At 35.0% G+C, this 10,000-nt stretch overlaps 1 protein-coding gene across 2 annotated transcripts in view; it reads right to left on the reverse strand.

Annotated features, from left to right (window-relative positions):
• Window positions 1-10,000, reverse strand: part of Tgt (tRNA-guanine transglycosylase) — a 196,498-nt gene that overhangs the window by 3,999 nt on the left and 182,499 nt on the right. Inside the window, exon 11 of one of the 2 annotated variants that reach the window (XR_011040592.1) lies at window positions 5,050-5,112. The exons of the other annotated variant lie outside the window; for it this stretch is intronic. The gene's annotated coding sequence lies outside the window, so the exon portion shown is untranslated. Of the gene's footprint in view, window positions 1-5,049; window positions 5,113-10,000 lie in introns of those variants that run through there. 2 annotated transcript variants of the gene reach the window in all.

Consider the following 10,000-nt stretch of genomic DNA (forward strand, 5'->3'; position numbering starts at 1 on the left):
TGATTATTACAGTAGGAGGGTGATATTCAAAAGTACGTTACAGTACTGTATATTTCATTTACTATACTTTCTCTAAACTTTTATTTTTCTATCATCCATGTAACTAAAGCTGGGTCATTAATGACTAACTGAAAAACCTTTAAATAAAGTAGTTTCTCTTGTAGTGAAACACCTAATAAGCACAGTTTCTGCTCACAATCACACTTTATGAAACACATTGTTTGTAAATGTATTTTTCATCATCTTCCCTTACTGTATTGTCTTTATTTATCCTCATTGATCCTCTTTATAGAATATGATGATACAGTCGTACATCAGGTTATGAGCTTAATTCACTGTGGGAGCTCGCTCGCAATGTAAAACAATTTTCCCGTAAGAAATAAAAGGAAATTCACTTGATGCACTACAGATGTCCAAAGGTTCTGTAATGGTAATTATTATACAAATTAAAATCCTTAACCTCAGAAATGAATAAAGATTAAATTGACAAATTAACTCGCAATTTGAGGTGCGTCCTGGCTGATGTGAGGGAGATGAGAGAAGAGGTGGTGGTTAGTACTTGGAAGGAGAATCAACCTCCATGAGAACTTCTGGTGAAATATTGGAAGTTCATCTGATGTTAACGATCACAAACTGAATCACTTAATTTATGCTTTCTGGACACTTGGTCGTCTTATTTTTATACTTCCGCTCAATTTTCCTAATGAACTTGTCTTGAGGCAACTGCTTTAGACTTTTCTTTATAATGGCATGGAAATAAGCCATTGCATTCTGTAAACGAATTCTCCACTCGGCCTGTAGAAGCCTTATCTATGTGAACATGCCATAAACTCCGTGCGGGTGGCGTATGGACACCAAGTGACTGTTTTCTGCACATCTCATGATATTCTAGTTTGTACTTGTCCATGAAAAAATTTTGCCCACACAGCACAAAATTTTTGCTCGCAGGACAATGCAATACTCGTAACCCAATTAAAATTTGAATGCTTGTACAGTATTTCAATTTGGCCATATCCAAAGTTACTCATAACTCCAAGGTAATACTATATGTAGTTTGAGCTTCAAATTGGTATAACACTGTACACAAGGTCTCAAAGTTGAATAATTATTAGGAAATGACATACATTGGCTTTGCTGCATAGCACTATGAAAACTATTTGAATTTAACTCTAATGAACACAGATTGAATATGTGTTGAAGCAACTTTTCAACTACAGTATTTACAGCATAATATATATGCTTGATATAAGATAGCCTATAAGAAATTCAGTTTCTGGATATTTATGTTTTCTGTATTGTGTACTTAAAACATCTAGCGAATTCAGTGGATTATAATTTACCTCTCACCAAGGATTTTTCAGTTCAATTAGATGTTGATATACTCTTGTGAAAGACATTCGATTAAAATTAGACAATGTGAGTATATCTTTGTATGAAGTTATAATGTAAGTTATTTGTTAAATGTTACATCATGCTTCCAAACCATATTCATGTGTATTGTGAGATTTTGATATCTTAAAAGAATCAATGGCTCCTGGGCTTTTTAATTTCACATAGGTTATTACATCTAAATGCCTAAGAACTAAAACATTTACAGTCTATCCTTCAAGATAAAAGCAAAATAAGTGTTTAATATACAGAAATAAGAGATCAGTGTCCAGGAGGATTAACGTGATGCATTGAACAATTGCTTCCATGCACAATATAAGATCAACACTATAACAGAAACATCTCCAACTTTCAAATTTCTTATACCACATCAAGATAAGAAAAAAATACCACATCAAGACAAGAAGAAAGCTAACAAAATTTCTAAATATTAAATGCAGATGATTTATGAAATCCAGAAAATTCATATTATTTCCTATGATTGTAGTAATAGTTGAAGTTTCTTCAAATAAAAGACAAACCAAGAAGAAATTATGCAAAGGATCACTCATTAAGTTTTCATTGTATTATAATTTTCCAACATGAGTTCTCAGTCATTAAGGTATTCATCTCAGGATATTTTTGTATGTAATGATTATTCTGCACTGCACTTTTAAGTATATACTTTTTTCTGACATAGCCTAACTGTACAACTGATAAGAGTATCCCACGTTTCAGATAAAATGTATTTAAAGTCATTTGTAAATATGGAATGATGTGCAGCTGATTATAGTATGAATCTGATTTGTATAATATAAAATAAAAATGTAAATTTTTTTTTTTTTTTTAACCTAACCCATTTATGGGTGCATGGTTTGTTTTTGTGATGACAAAACAATACCTATATTCTGTATTTGAAAAATAAATCTAACTTTAGTTCACTTTGAAAATGTGTAAGACTTTGCATTAGTGTACTGTATAAAACTAAAGTTAAGTAACTTAGATTAGGATAGAAGTTGAAAGGGTCTGTGAGGGAAGGAAGTTGCAAGTACATATGGGCAAGAGTAAGGTTATGAGGAGCACAAGAAGTGAGAGTGATGCTAGATTAAATGTCATGTTGAATGGAAAGTTACTTGAGGAAGTAGATCAGTTCAAGTACTTGGGTTCTGTTGTTGCTGCAAATGGAGTGGAAGCAGATGTACGTCATTATTATAATAATAATTATTATTATTATTATTACTAGCTAAGCTACAACCATAGTTGGAAAAGCAAGATGCTTCAAGCCCAAGGGCTCCAACAAGGAAGGAAAAATAGCCAAGTGATGAAAAGAAAGAAAATAAATAAACGATATTAGAAGCAATGAACAATTAAAATAAAATATTTTAAAAACATTAACAACATTAAATCAGAGTGAATGAAGGATGTAAGGTGTCGGAGGCGGTGAAGGGAGTGGTAGAGAATAGAAGTTCTAGAATAAGTGTCAAAAGAGGTCTGTATGAGAAAGTGATTGTACCAACTATGAAGTATGAATCGGGAGTTGTGGGGAATTAAGTGATGGAGAGACAGAAATTGATTTGTTAGATGAAGAGTGAGGAGCATGGTAGATGTGTTTTAGTTAGATATGGTTAGGAGTGAAGTAGTAAGAGTGAGAATGGGTGTGAGGAATGAATTTAGCAGCTAGAGTAGGTATGAATGTGTCGAGGTGGTTTGGCCACGTAGAGAGGATAGAAAATGGTTGTCTGCATAAGAAGGTTAAGAATGCAAGAGTTGATTGGAGAAGTGCAAGAAGAAGGCCAAGGTTTGGGTGGAAGGATGAAGTGAAGAAAGCCCTAGGTGACAAGAGGTTTGATGTAAAGAGGCAAAAGAGCGTAGTAGGAATATTAATGAATGGTGAGCGATTGTGACGCAGTTCCTATAGGCCATGCTGCTACCTTGGGTCACCTTATGGTACGCTTAGAGTTAGCGGCAGTAAGGGAGTCAGCATGTGAAGATTCATTTTTAGTGGAATATGAGGGGGTGGGTGAGCTGTGGCACTTAGCAGTACCAATCAACACATTTGAGTCTCTAGTCAGGCAAGGAGGAACAAAGAGGAAAAATCCTCCTCTTGTTCTTTTTGGATGTCGGGTATCCCCCAAAATTGGAAGTGCCATGGTAGATAGATAGGTAGATGATCGTTTCTTTAGTTACTATAGTTATAATTAAATATATTTAGCTAAACTAAACGTAATTTCTTTTCATTCATGCTTTACATTAGTTAAAATAAATAAAGAACGAATTGCATAAAATCACAAGTAGTATCTGCGTTGATAAAGTTCCAGTTAGAGGTTGCTATATTCCTTATTCTTATAGACTTTTCAAGTTAGTTGGTTGTAGATAAGATAAGATACTCTTGGCACGGGCTCTTGCTCTATAGAATGTGAGGTCCATGTATAAAGAATTATAATTCTATATATATGGACCTGGCCTGTATGTAGTACTACATTGTGATTTAATATTCACAGTCCGATAATGTTTAGTATTAATTTTAGGCTTTTATTTTTTTTTTTCAAATATTTTATAGACCTCACATTCTATAGTGCAAGAACCCGTGTCAAGAGTATCTTAAATTAATCTACAACCAACCAACTTAAAAAGTCTATAATGATAAGAAATATAGCAACCTCTAACTGGAACTTTATCAACGCAGATACTGCTTGTGATTTTATGCAATTCGTTCTTTATTTATTTTAACTAATGTAAAGCATGAATGAAAAGAAATTACGTTTAGTTTGGCTAAATATATTTAATTATAACTATAGTAACTAAAGAAACGATCATCTACCTATCTATCTACCATGGCACTTCCAATTTTGGGGGATACCCGACATCCAAAAAGAACAAGAGGAGGATTTTTCCTCTTTGTTCCTCCTTGCCTGACTAGGGATTCAAATGAGTTTGATTGGTACTGCTAGGTGTCACACCTCACCCACCCCTCATATTCCACTAAAAATTAATCTTCACATGCTGACTCCCCTATTGCCGCTAACTCAAAGCGGTTGCCGTAAGGTGACCCAAGGTAGCAGCATGGCCTCTAGGAACATGAATTACATGCGCATATCACCTAACTGCCTGTATTACTAGGAAAATTACGTTATGTTGACTTGATATATTGAAATTCACTTGTATATATATGGAAAATCCCTAAAATAACAATGGGTTTGCATTTCTAAGAAAAAAAAAATTGGTTGCACAACAATTAAGAATGAATGTGCCCCCAAAATATATACAAGAAAGAATTCATAAAAAGTATATGAAATTTTAGTAATTAGAATTTTCATAATTGGACTAAAATCCCGTAGTCCCTGTTCATATAAAATTAACAACTGAATTATGGAAAGGTTATAATCAATAGCACCATTTCTTAAATTGTGTGAAAGAACATTTCAATTACAAAAATTATAACAAGAAATTTCTTCACGCTTTACCAGTGACCTTGTACAAAAGAGTATGGGTTTGGTCCAGCAACTAGGGACATCCAAGAAATCTGTTGCTCCACCTACCAGCCAGGAGATCTTGTGCCCAAAGCATGACGAATGTCAGGATATCGTTGGCTGCACTGCCTTTCAGCAGGAACAGAGAAAAATTATCAGAAATATTGATGAATTCAGCTTTTTTCATCTATTCAGCTTACGTGCAGTGCAACCTGAACCTCTTGCCAGAACGGAGGAGCAATGAGATAATGTTGAAATGCAAGCAAAGCGAGCCCTGATGAAGCAAAAAACAGGTTGAACTAAGTGATCAATAAGATAATTAAAATGGCCAAGAAAAACTCACACAGATTTCTGGGTCACAAGTTTTTCTAACTGCAGGTGGGGAAGACATTTCATTGTGGAGGACGTGAGAATGGGGGTAAAATGGATGGCTTGAATGTGGATGTAATTAGAAACAAGAAATATGACAATTGAACCCTTCAGTAATATCTAAAAAGCGCGTGACATACAGGTATCCTCTATTGAGCCAAAATATTTGCCTGAGCAATCTTTGTCACAATTGAGCATCTGATGTTTGCACACTACATACTTACAACCAACCAAGTTTGGGACAGTCAAACAGCCTGACAGGACAATCCCAGTAGGGTAAGATCTGTCAAATAACCTTTTAGGACCCATAAAAACCTTGTATTTTTCCCTCACTTTTTTGTCTTGACTAAAAAAAAACTTGAAAGGCAATTAGAATTTCCATTCTAGAGCAACATAAATTTTGAATATGATCTAGTAAAATTACGAATTGTAAAGTTAGATAGCAATGACGAAAAATTGCTTCAACCTCCGCCCGAGATACTGACATTGCAAAACGACCTAGTTCAGGGCCATGGCACAACTATGATCGTAAGCAACCTTTGTCATATGAGCACGAACATTCTTCTGCACAAACACCTTAGGCTCAGCAAATGTTTGACAGTGATGGGCAAATAGCCCTTTTCTACATTTATTTATTTCTTTTTCTTATTCTTTTCTTTTGCACGAGAGCTGGGTGTAAATATTTTTTATGAGGCATCTATTATTATTCTTAATGAAACTTCCATACGCTCACATTTCAAAATGGAACTACCATTAGCACCTTTTGTATAAAAAATTAAGAACTATATATATATATATATATAATATATAATATATACTTATATATATATATATATATATATATATATATATCCAAATATTATAATATATAAGCTAAAAGGCATAGCTCTCAAATGACACGAGAAGAACATTCACAACAGAGAAAGAGTGAAAATATACAGAAAGGGATATCGGCACCGAGATATTAAGATACGAGAACGAAGCGAGTTGCTTTTTCTGCAGATCAAACGATTCCGCTTCTTCAAAGCCATGGCGGTTGAATACCTGCATTAGAGAGAGAGAGAGAGAGAGAGAGAGAGAGAGAGAGAGAGAGAGAGAGAGAGAGAGAGAGAGAGAGAGAGAGTGTGTGTTCCTCTACGCCCTCGGAGGTAGGAATCTCTTCAACAACAACCCCCCCCCCACCTCTCCTACTAAAGATGAGTTTCCTTGAGAGGATGCTTTTCTGCTGGTGCCCCGGGAGACAGGGTGAACAGCAACGCAGGTAAACACCGAGCGAGGAGGCGTTGTCGAACAACTTCAAATGACAAAATATTGGGACGAAAGTGCATTTTTTTTCTAGAATGAATTTTACATTGAACAAGCAGAAACTTTATAATATATATATATATATATATATATATAATATATATATATATATATATATATATATATATATATATATATATATATATATATATATATATATATATAATTACAGAGTATTTTAGCCGTTGAGTTAAACAACTGATATATTCAATTCTTAGCACTTGATACGATTGTCATCAAATTTAACGTTATCCAAACCCCTTCAAGAACGAAAAATAAACGAAAATGTCAGAATCAGAAAGAGTAAGAAAGGCGCACAGGAACGGTCTTTCAAGCTCCTTTGGAACGCCGATAACAATAATTGACCTTTGGAAAAAATGTATCAAAGTGAAGGGATCCCAAATCTTGCATTGCCAGACTCAAGATGCAAGAATTCAGGAAAACGATAAGAATGGATGAAGATTCAATGAAAATAACTAAAATTCTATAATACGATAAGCTAGTTTTCAGACATAGTTGATAATTCTACTGTAACGATGAAACTGTATAAAGATAGAAATTGAAATGAAGACAATACTCAAAATAAAGAAACACATATCAAATAAGAGCGGTTAATTACGTAGTGCTGAAAAATGACTGCATGTACAAGTTAAAAATATTAAAAGCTAAAAATTCAAAACTTCAAAATTGAAAATTTATGGAACAAACATTCTAACGGAAAAAAAAAACTAATTGCAATACCAAAATATACAGTCCATACTGACAAGTCTAAATAAACGCCCTGAAATAGGATAGGCAGAAAACGTAAACAAAGTTTTACTATAAATACACGTAGATAACATTTTCATACCAAACAAGTGTCTATAAAATGTGTATCACAATATAGATAATACGCGATGAACGTCTCTCTCTTGATCAAAAAATATCATAGATAAGAAAACACGAAAGACCCACGGGGAGATCCGAGTCATAAAATATCAAAGAATCGAGACTCAGCAGAAAGTTACAGCCATAAAAAGAAGAGGAAACTGTACCTAACTTTACTCTTGTAAGAAACCTCCATTTTTATGCTGTAGGCACACTCGCTTTCCCATATCTGAAGAAAATGGAAGAGTGTGGATGGGGGAAGAGGGGTTAAGGCAGTCTTGACACTAAGAGCAGCTGCTCTCAATGGGGGGGGGAGGGGGGGTGTAGAATTTAAGAGTTGCCATGGAAAGTGGAAGGAAGACACTGGGAATTATGAGACGATGATAAATCAGTTCAAACTTCTTCATTTTCTAAATATGGATACAGTCAAACTAATGTTTATCTTAATTGTTCATTACTTGTATGTATAGTTTATTTCCTTATTTCCTATCCTCACTGGGTCATTTTTTCCCTGTTGGAGCCCTTGGGCTTAGAGCATCCTACCTTTCCAACTAGGATTGTAGAAGCTTAGCTAATAATAATAATAACAACAACAACAACTACAATAATAATAATAATAATAATAATAATAATAATAATAATAACTACAATAATATTAATAATAACAACAACAACAACAACAATAATAATAATAATAATAATAATAATAATAATAATAATAATAATAATAATAATAAGATTTAGTTATTAGCTTGAAAAATAGCTCCGAAGAAAATTGCCACTAAATCTAAGATGTTTCTTGAGGCTTTACAATCCGTTTTGAAAGATGCTCATAAAAATGAATGCCGAAATAAAATTAAAGGGGAACCATCCAAAGGCTTCATGGACCGATATCTGCGCTTGTCGTTGTTATTCCTTTTCTTTTGATATCCAGATAAATTATTCTCAAACACAATGGTCTACCAAATCATACAAAAGCAACGGACAAAAGCGCAACTTTGAGTTATATATATGTATGAGAAAGGATTGAATGGGAACCCAGAAGTAAAAATAAGAATGCAGATAACCATTATTGTTCATCTCATAAGAAAATTTTTAAAAATATGAATTTAAACTTTACGTGAAAGCAACGGGGAATCAGAATTCTTATCTATAAACTGCTCTCTCTCTCTCTCTCTCTCTCTCTCTCTCTCTCTCTCTCTCTCTCTCTCTCTCTCTCTCTCTCTCTCTCAATAACAGTAGTGTATTATGCAATGATGACAGAGGCAGGGTAAAATCGAAGGAAGAGATTCATGATTATTTTTTCTCTCTGTCTTTAAACACACACACACACACACACACAAACTCACACACACGCACACACACTTTCCCGCTTACATTTGGAAAGTTTACTGGCCAAAAAGGACACCTGAAAAACTCGAATTCAACTCCGCCCTTTTGAACCGGTCTTGGAACACGGACCAAATAGTTAAGAAACTCCTAAATGTTTTTTATCTTTTCGAAGGGCAGGGGTAGGAGGAGGGGGGAGGGGGTTGGAACAAGGGAGTGAATGAGAATGGAATGGAAAAGTGCGAGACATGAATTGGAAATTTACTGGGAGTTTTAACCGAATTTCAAAACTTTCTTTTCTCTTCCGCCTTCGATAGGTGCAAGAAAAAAAAAAAAAAAAGCAATTTACAATCTTATCATCGGTGACGCGTTGGGGAAAAAAAAGTTTTCCCCTAAAGCCATAGTCAACTTTGATGAACTTAGGTGAACTTTGATTAACCTTAAGCAGAAGTTTTCACCTTTGCTGTGCGGGAGGACTTGACGTAAGGGCGCCACTCGATTAGGATGGAGAAATGAGTTTACTTTGCGAAATGAGTTTCCTGTGTGAGCCGCACCACGCCACCGAAGCGGATGCATATGAAGCGAAGACAGTTCAGTCTTGAATTGCTCGATTTTGAGTCTTTCTTTTTTTCTTTAAAAGACGAAGAGGAAGAAAACTTGTATTATTAAACGTGGTTTCACAGGTGATGAAGAGGAACTTTACTCGGAGGAGATGAAAGTGAAAGTAAAAAAGAATAATCTAGGCCACGTTCCCTTAAAATAGTTCAAACCAAGCCTGGTGGTAGCGTCCTTGCCGGGTGATTGCCAGACTAGGGTACGAGTCCCACTCAAACTTGTTAGTTCCTTTGGTCGCTGCAACCTCATCATCCTAGTGACCTAAGGAAGGGGGCTTTGGGGGAGCATATAGGTCTATCTGCTGAGGGTGGAGAGGGGGCTTGGGCGCTGATCATATGTAATTTGGTCAGTATCTAGGGCATTGCCCTACTTGATAGTTCAATGTCACTGTCCCTTGCCTCTGCCATTCATGAGCGGCCTTTTAAACCTCTTAATCAGTATTCCGCATGATATGAACAAATATTTTCATTTTAATAAGGGATAGAGGACACAAAGAACTTCTTTTACAGCTCTTCTCAACTGGTGTTTTTACATCACATTTACTTTACTCCATTTTTTTTTTTTTTTTTTTTTTTTTTTTTTTTTCTCATGGAATTATCCTGAACCTGAATACATCCCAGATGCAGGTACCACAAAGAATGGCTCATAAACCACTCTCAATGGAGTGTCATGGGAAA

Source organism: Palaemon carinicauda, chromosome 30 (assembly GCF_036898095.1).
Source record: "Palaemon carinicauda isolate YSFRI2023 chromosome 30, ASM3689809v2, whole genome shotgun sequence".
NCBI lineage: Eukaryota > Metazoa > Arthropoda > Malacostraca > Decapoda > Palaemonidae > Palaemon > Palaemon carinicauda.